Source organism: Condylura cristata, unplaced genomic scaffold (genome assembly GCF_000260355.1).
Source record: "Condylura cristata isolate star-nosed mole 26May11 unplaced genomic scaffold, ConCri1.0 scaffold00037, whole genome shotgun sequence".
Classification (NCBI taxonomy): domain Eukaryota; kingdom Metazoa; phylum Chordata; class Mammalia; order Eulipotyphla; family Talpidae; genus Condylura; species Condylura cristata.
In genome coordinates this window covers 7,650,242-7,658,791 of record NW_004567138.1, presented here as the reverse complement: position 1 = coordinate 7,658,791, position 8,550 = coordinate 7,650,242, and the positions used below count along the sequence as shown (strand labels likewise).

Here is an 8,550-nt window from a genome sequence, read left to right as displayed (position 1 = left end):
AACCACAATGAGATACCATCTCACCCATGAGAATGGCACATATTAAATATTAGCAACAATAAATGTTGGCGAGGTTGTAGAGAAAAAGGAACTCTCCTGCACTCCTGGTGGGAATGCAACCTGGTACAACCACTATGCAAAGTTGTGTGGAGGTTTCTCAAACTGCTAAAAATGGAGCTTCTCTAAGATTGAGCAATTCCACTCCTAGGTATCTACCCAAAGGACACAAAAACAGTAATTCAGAAGGACACCTGCACCCCTATGTTTACTTCTGCTCTATTTACAATAGTGGAGATGTGGAATCAACCCAAATGATCAAAAATAGATGACTGGATCAAGAATCAAGAATATGTGATATATATATATATATAGATATATAGATAGATAGATATAGATATATACACATAGATAGATACACACACACACACTGGAATATTAGTTAGCAATCAAAAAGATAGATTCATGTCATTTGAGGCAACATGGATGGAAGTGGAAAAGATCATGCCTCGTGAAATAAGCCAGAAAGAAAAATACCAGATGGTTTCACTCATAGCAGGAGTGTAAGGAAATATATATATACACATACATATAGTAATTATAATAAAGTAAAAAAGAACAACTACTAATAACTATAAACCAGAGACATTCTATGGGAAGAGAGGAGACTTAGATCAAAACTGTAGTGGGAAGACCACATTGGACTATGGTAATGGCACATAAGTGAAGTGGTGGTGGAAGTCCACAAGGATTAAAACTGAGATGAAAAAATGTGCAAAATTAATAATGTGTCATACACACAAACACATAATTTACAAATACATTCATCTTCAATATTTACTATGTAATCATGCCCTCAAAATATTATAGCTAGTGATTAAAACAGGGACAGCAAATGATTACCCACAGGGCAAAACCCTGCCCATTCCTTGTTGTTGTAAATAAAACTTTATTAAAACACAATCACACTCCTTTGATGACACTGTCTTTGGCTGCTTTCTCACTACATTAACTGAGTTGAATAGAGCCTAAAATATTTATTGGCTGTCCTTTCATAGAAAAGTTTACCATTCTGCTTTAACCCATTGAAAGTATACTGACAAGAGTCCATTATGTTTTTCTAGAAATTATCTTCTAAGTACCTATGGATTCAGTCATTCATTCATCTATTAACCAACTCATGTCTGGGAAGCAACCTCTGTACACCTGGCACACGGATGAAAATCAGGTGAGAGGCTCATAGAACAAGTCTAAAAGCAGACAACATAATGACTGCTTTAATACAGAGTGGATGCATCATCCTGAGGGATCCGAAGGTTCAAATGCAGTCTATTATCGATGTTATCAAAGGAGCGAAAAGCAAAAATCTGGATTGTTTAGTACTTTTCTTGGAAAACTGTGGCATACTCACACAAGACCCAAACTTGAAAGAATAGCAGGTGATTGAAAGAAAGGAGGAGAAAACAAAGCAAAAAGAGTGATTCAGCAGCTCCAGAGAGGGTACAGTATGGCACCTGAAGATTTTGAAATACTAATAATCATTTGAATGATGAAATAAAAAAAAAAAATCTCTGGGTTCCAATGTTCTCTCATGTCTGCACATAAGGTACATTCTGATGTGTTGTTTTTTAATGTTACAGAAGTGTTGAAATGGTTCAGAACAATATGTCTATGATCTTAGGACAGCTAATCTCTCCAGGCACCTAGTGCTATCAATACCACCTCCTCACGTTATATAATGACATAACAGAAGGCTCCTTGGAGGCACAGAGGTTAAGTATCATCACTATTAAGCTATCACTAACTGCTGCAACATGACTTCAATCGCCAGTCAGGGAGCAGATCCACATGGCACAGGAGACCTCTCCTGTCTCGTCCACTACTCCCCTCCGCAATGCCTTTCAGTAGATCTGCCTGTTCTGCTCCCCACTTTGTCTCTGCTGAGTTCTCTTGCCCCCTGTACTTCTGGCCTACACCCTAATTCTTTCATATATAAATGAATCAATCTTTAAAAAAAAAAAAAAAGATTACATAGCATGAGGGGGTTGGTTGGGCAGAACACTGTAGAGAAGCTACTGAAGCCAAGATCTGACTACATTTAGTGTTCCACATTTACTCACTGCAATTTTCTCTTTTATGTCTCCAACAGCATCCCAAAATCTCATTATCTCTTATCATTAGAAAACAGTCTCATGTGTGAGCAGAAAATACTTACCTAATGAATAAATGACTGGGGAAATGATTGAGTACCACTGTTCCTTTGACTTTGTGATCAATGATAAGTGAATGAAACTCACACCAGAAACATACAGAGTGAGTATCTTAAAAGCCAATGCTGATTATAGCTACAGCCAAAGATATTCTTGCATCTTGTTTGTGCAATAAAATACATACTTACCTCTCTCTCTCTCGGAATGGCTGAAACCACAACAATGAAAAATGCTTAACAAGCTAACCAACCAAATGAAACTTCCACTCGATAATTTTTGTGCGATCAATTTAATATCAACAATAAACATTCGATTAGATTTGATACCTAGACAAGATTGTATTTAACATATAAATTAGGCAGCTGTCCTTTGATGAATGTTAATGGCATTATGCTAACATTTCCCCTCAAGTGATTTTAAAGTGACATTTTATTTCTCTTACATTGAACTTAAATATTTAAATGATTGTGAGTTGACCTAAGCCAAGACAGCACCAAAGAAGATTTAAAATGTTTATTGACCAAAACAGATGAAATTGCTGCATTTTGAAAAGAGCAACCTATCAAGGTAAACATTCATTCAGCAAATATGAACTGGCATTTTACTCATTTAAGAAAGACTGTTAATATGATTGAGAATCTTTACAATAAATATTATTTGGGAGACCATCAAAGAAAGTAAAAGTATGCAATGACAATAAAAACATCAGAAAAACACACTTTGGTTTGATAAATTATATTTATATGCAGAAATGTATACACTGGTGGGTGAAAAGAAAAAATAATGATGCATTTCATGACTGATATTATTAGAATATTTTGTTTTGGCTGTTTTCTCTGGAGCTAGTAGAAATTCATATTTAAAAACATCTAAGTAGGACAATTTTTTTTTAAATTCTCTTGCCTTTTTACACATGGCCAAAAAATTCAATATTACAAGTTTATAAGGATCTATTTTATTCATCTCCCTTATGTAGCCAGCTTCTTGTTTCCTTGTGATCACAGCATGTTCTTATAAAAAATAATTTCAAATAGAAAAGGCAGGATAATGACTACTTTCTTTAGTAAAAGGTAACCAAGGAAATCTGTAGTGTAAGCACAGATAGCATATAATTAAGAACAGGAAAAATCAAAGGATTCTTGAGAATCCATTGATTTTACTTTTCTCCTGATGGACTTTCAGATTACTTTAAAGATCTATTAAAAATCTGCCTCTAGAAAAGATCTATTAAAATTCACAAATGCACATTTGCTGGGAGAATACAAAGGAAGAGGAAAAAATGGCTTGCCTTCTAAAATTGATTATGTGAGCTTTCTAATGCAATACCCATGTCAGCAACAAGAATAAAACAACCTCCAGATAAATCCTGCAGATATTCTTCCTTCTGGAAAAAAAAACAAAACTTCTGTTTTGCAGTTTATTGTAAAGCAAAGGGGTGGGAGGGTGTGTGTGTGTGAGCAGTGAAGTTTCATCCATGAGCATAAACATCAGGCCGGCTTTTGAAAAATGAGACAAACCCAAAATAGCCTGGAAAAAATATTTTGTAATAAAAAATGGTATATAATATAATATAATATTATATATATATATATATATATATATATATATTTCCCCCTCCAAATCTGGAATCCTGACTATCTTATTTTAAACAAGTCAGAGATTGCAAGCTTCAATCTGTTTGGATAGAAAAGAATTTATATAAATGTTTTGTTCAAGCCTAAAAGGGAAAGAGAGTTTAAATATACAGTGCATGAAAGATGCATGCCCAACTTCAAAACAGCTTAGTGCACAGAAGAGGAAAAATAATCTAACCTTCTGTTAGTCATTCCCAGCAGTTTTTAAGCTTAAATATTTTACAATTTGCAATGTTGTTTCAATGACCCTAACAGTAAGAGATTAACCAAAATTTCATAACTGCCCTGTTCGGCCTCCCCTCCTGGATCAGGGGTGGGCAGGGGGAGAGCAGGGGGGAGTGAGGGCTGCAAAACAAGAAGGTCAAAGAACAAATGGAAACAAAATCTGTATTTTGCACCCTTGCTCTGCACTTGAGAAAGAAAAACGAGGCAGATAAATCTGTATAATACTAAACCAAATCTCTTTAATTCCAGTCCGCTTTTATCATTCAGTCACTGAGTGTGAGTGTGTGTGTGTGTGTGTGTGTGTGTGTGGAAAAATTCATGCTAATTCCCCCTAGCAACAGCCTCAGCCTATCAGGAGACTTTATGTACCATGCAGCTGCCAGCCAAGGAGAATAACTCTAAGTAGGTCAGGCCTGTATTTCTAAAAATGCTACGGTCTAGTAACCCCAGTGTCCCGTCTGTCTGGCCTGCCCCATAATAACCTCAATTGCTTGGTGACACAATGACATACTACGCTGTTAGAGCGCAATCACATCACGCTACATTATTCTGTGCCGAGCATCACTGCTGGGTGAAGGACCCTCGGAGGGGCAGCATTAATCAGGCAGCCATTCATGTCCACCCGCACTTCACTCCCAAAATGGGGACTGCATTAATGACCAGCTGTTTGAACTAACACAAACAAAATAATGTCTTCCACCCTGTTGGGTGCACAGAATACTCTCTTCTGATCTGGCAGGTTCTGCTTCTTGACTAAATCGAAGATGTAAATTTCAACGGGCTCAGACAATGTCAGCTTTGGCAAGCTCGGAGTAAGTATATTTAAATGATATTACATGTGATTCAAAAAGCTATTGATTTAATACACACAGCTTTCTCTGCCTACAATTTTCCCTAATCCACATTAAAAAGGGAAATGCATACACGGGAAGGCAAGACATAGGTACCTATTACCCAGAAAGCCAAATGCACAGAGCTGAACGAAAATTGACTTCTCTTTGGGGAGAGAAACAAAGCGGGTCAGGAGTAATTGTGCAGCGTGAACACAAATACAAATACCACATGAATGTTGTGGCGGAGCGCTGAAAACAAATAAGAGTAAACACTCTAAGCCGACCAACCAATCAGCTCCTCCCACCATGGCTTCGTGGGGGTTGTAGTAATAACCAAAATCTCTGAGCCCACGGGAAGAAGCAGGAATGGGCTCCAGGCCTTCAAATCTCAACCACACCATGGAGTCCCGCCTTTGCCTGTGATGACTGGCAAGCTGCGATTGGCTTTAAGAAAACCGAGGCTCCTTCAAGGCTTCGGTGAGGCTGGCCACAAACATCAGTGCCCCGCAATCATTTCTGAACTTTTCACTGGAAATTTTAGAATTTCAAGTGGCTCTACTTTTGAAGGTAGCTCTTGAATTCACTCTATTTTCATGCAGAAAACAAGCAAGCAGAAATGATGTGAGGTTGCTTCAGTAGGAGACTAGCCAGGCAGCGGTAGGCATTGAGGGATAATTTTTGTTTCGAGACAGCTTGTTCTGATTGGCTCTTGCACAGTGAATCTGCATTTTTATGGGTCCACAGATTTATTTCCCAACTATACCCCCCCCCACAACTTCCTAATTCAGTGTTAGTGATGTAGAATTCAGCAAGTCTTCTATATGTAATCCATCAGTATTTGATTTACAAACATAGAAAATTCCTTAATCCGTGTGCCCTTGTTTGAACTGGGTTTGATAACTTAGTTATGACTATCTTCTTCACTCTGGGGCACACATCACATAGTTATTCTTGGAGAGAGATAGTCACTGACGCAACCATGAACCGCTAATTACAAGCTGCTGACATTCTGCTTGCCTATGCAGCTTTGAAGTTCTAAGTCTGTTTTTCTGTCCCATATGCTTGCTCAGTTAGATTCTCCTCCTCTTCTCCCAATTACCCCCTCTTCCTTTCTTTCCATTTTTAGCCTTTCGGGATTCATTCTAGGACTCTCTGGAGAAAGCAGTAACAGCGATCGGATCCTCTCCAATTTGCTTTCTTTCCATTCCCTCCCTTTACTCTGTGCACACAGATCTACAGTTTGAAAGTACAGTAATAAGATCCCCACCCAGCCCCGCCCGCAGGAATGCATCAACAGCTGGCCAAACATAATCCAGCACACAGAGCTGCCTTTGTAGAATTAGTAACAAACAGTGGAAGGGCCAGACAGGCGACCCAGAAGAGCTCCCCATGACAACTAGGAGACTCTCCTGGCCAACTTAGAGCGGACATTACTGAGCCGAGCTGCAGTTCTGAGCTCGTGCATCTGAAGCCAGAGCCAGCGTCCTCCAGAGCCGCCCACCACCTCCCCAGCGCCTGTTCCCTAGGCACTCGCCTCTCCACAAGGCAAGTTAGATTAGCCTGCTTTCTCCATCCTGACAGTGGCGAGCCACAGTCATCCGCATGTCTCGAGCCCTACGAATGCCACACCCCAATCTCTGAAACCCACGAATGGCATCCACACCTGCAGGTAACCATCTAGCTGTGAGCTGGTAGGACCGTGGCCCCCACCTTAGCAAAGGATTTCTTCTTTTTTAATTATAGGCTGATCCTAGATTCTTAAACATGTAACACTGCATTTGTCTCCTCTGAACATTTAACATCTGAAGCCTGTGGTAGCCAGCTGGTCTCAAAGTCATCTGGGATACATTTATTTTGATTAAATTGATCAGATTTCTATTTACAGGATAGAATTTTTCACCATACTGAATACAGCTGTGTTTACAGGGATTTGTAGAAGAAGAAGACAACAAAGCCCCACAATCAGTTCTAGCAGAGAACACAGCACTCAGAACTTCAAGGAGTTAAAGCTGAGGGGGCTTGCTTTCACATTAACGAGAAAATTCTGTATGCAGCTGCACTGCCCGCGTTCTCTAGCTAGTCAGGAAATGGGTGTTGAGCTGAAGCTGAAAATACAAGCTGCAATCAAGCCCGATCCAGCAAAGTGACAGACTTCCTGTGCAAAATGGTCAGAAATCTTTTTTTTTTTCATGTCTCTACATGCATGCACATGCATTTAAATCCATGCTGCAGGGCTGCTCTTTCCTCTGGGGACTCTGGTACAGTCACCTAGCCCATCAGTTTCTTCCTTGACAGCACCGGGGACATCCAGACTACAATTTACAGTTCCTCCATCCATGTACTGGGTTATAAATTATGCCATCCTCCCTAGAATGAGAATGTAGAGCAAGCGGCGGACCAACGGCATCCAGCATCTCTCCTCGCTCCTCTTTCTTTTCACGCGCTCCCTCACTCTGCCTCCAGCTCTGCCTCTTCAGACAGATACATCAGATACCTGGTTTATCCATCTTCAGCTCCATTCTCAGGTAACGTGCCACCACATCCCAGCAAGGATCTCCCCCCAGACTAGTGCCCCGGAAGAGCCCAAGTTGGGTGCCTTGCTGGTGGACTGGTGGGCACTGGACATAGGTATTCCTAACTTCCCCTTCCCCGGTCCTTCGCGTCCTTTCTATCGTCCCACCCCGGATCTTCTGCAGCTCCGTCCTGTCCTCCAAGTGCCCTCATCCAGCTGCGAGGTGGCCCCGGCCAGGTCTCCATGAGCTGGTCGTTCTTCCGCAGTGCGCAGACGAACCAGTCCGGATTCGGGTGCACCGTGGCGAAGCCGAGGCGGGTAGACAGCAGGAGCAGCACAGGTAACCCGGGGAAGCTTGGCGTGCCCACAGCAATGCAGCCCTGGAGCTGTGAGGAAAGACGATCTGGCTTCAGAATAAAAAAAAAAAAAAAAAATAGAAACACAAAACAGTGCGGCTTGGCGCCTGCGGGGTTGGATAAAAACAGACACAAACCATGAAAAAAGCAAGAGTTAAAATCAAATTTCCCAAAAATAGGCATACATAGATCAGAGTACTTCGTGCGACTTTTATTTCTGATGTTTCTTGGGTTATCGGCCTCCCCACCCCCTCCAAAATCTCCCCAGTCCCCGAACGCGACTGTCCATGAGTGCCGAGTCACAAAGGCTCTTGCTCCAAAGTGCTGCAGACCGAGCATCACATGAGCAATCACATGACAACTGGAATCGGCTGCTGATGTGGTCAACTATTTTGCTGAGGCAGGGGGGATCGGAGGGAGCCGGATCTCAAGTGATACCTGCCTCTGCCTTGTGCAAGAAATTTCCTTAAACGAACAATAAGACTGCCTCTCTGAAGACATGCTCTGAGCACAGATCTACTTTTACATATGCACACTTTACACAGACGAAAGAAACCAAGGATACTTGAGGACATTTCGAGGATGCTGTACCGCAGACACTAGCTGGATGGCAGCAATATTATTTCTAGTTTGTATTAGTCAAAGCTGATTCCACTTAAGTGGATTCCTGAAAAGCACACACCATGTCTTCATAGCATGATCAGGCTTGGAAAACCAATTCTATTATCTCTCCCTGCAATCTGTATCTGAACCTGCACTCTGAATAATTTATTTTTAAGCTAA

At 41.0% G+C, this 8,550-nt stretch overlaps 1 long non-coding RNA gene across 1 annotated transcript; it reads left to right on the top strand.

Annotated features, from left to right (window-relative positions):
* Positions 1 to 3,822: 3,822 nt before the first annotated feature.
* LOC105854403 lies at positions 3,823 to 7,845 on the top strand. The gene is made up of 2 exons (XR_001146085.1): positions 3,823 to 6,568; positions 6,826 to 7,845. It is a non-coding gene; the product is annotated as an uncharacterized LOC105854403 (long non-coding RNA).
* The last annotated feature ends 705 nt before the right edge of the window (positions 7,846 to 8,550 follow it).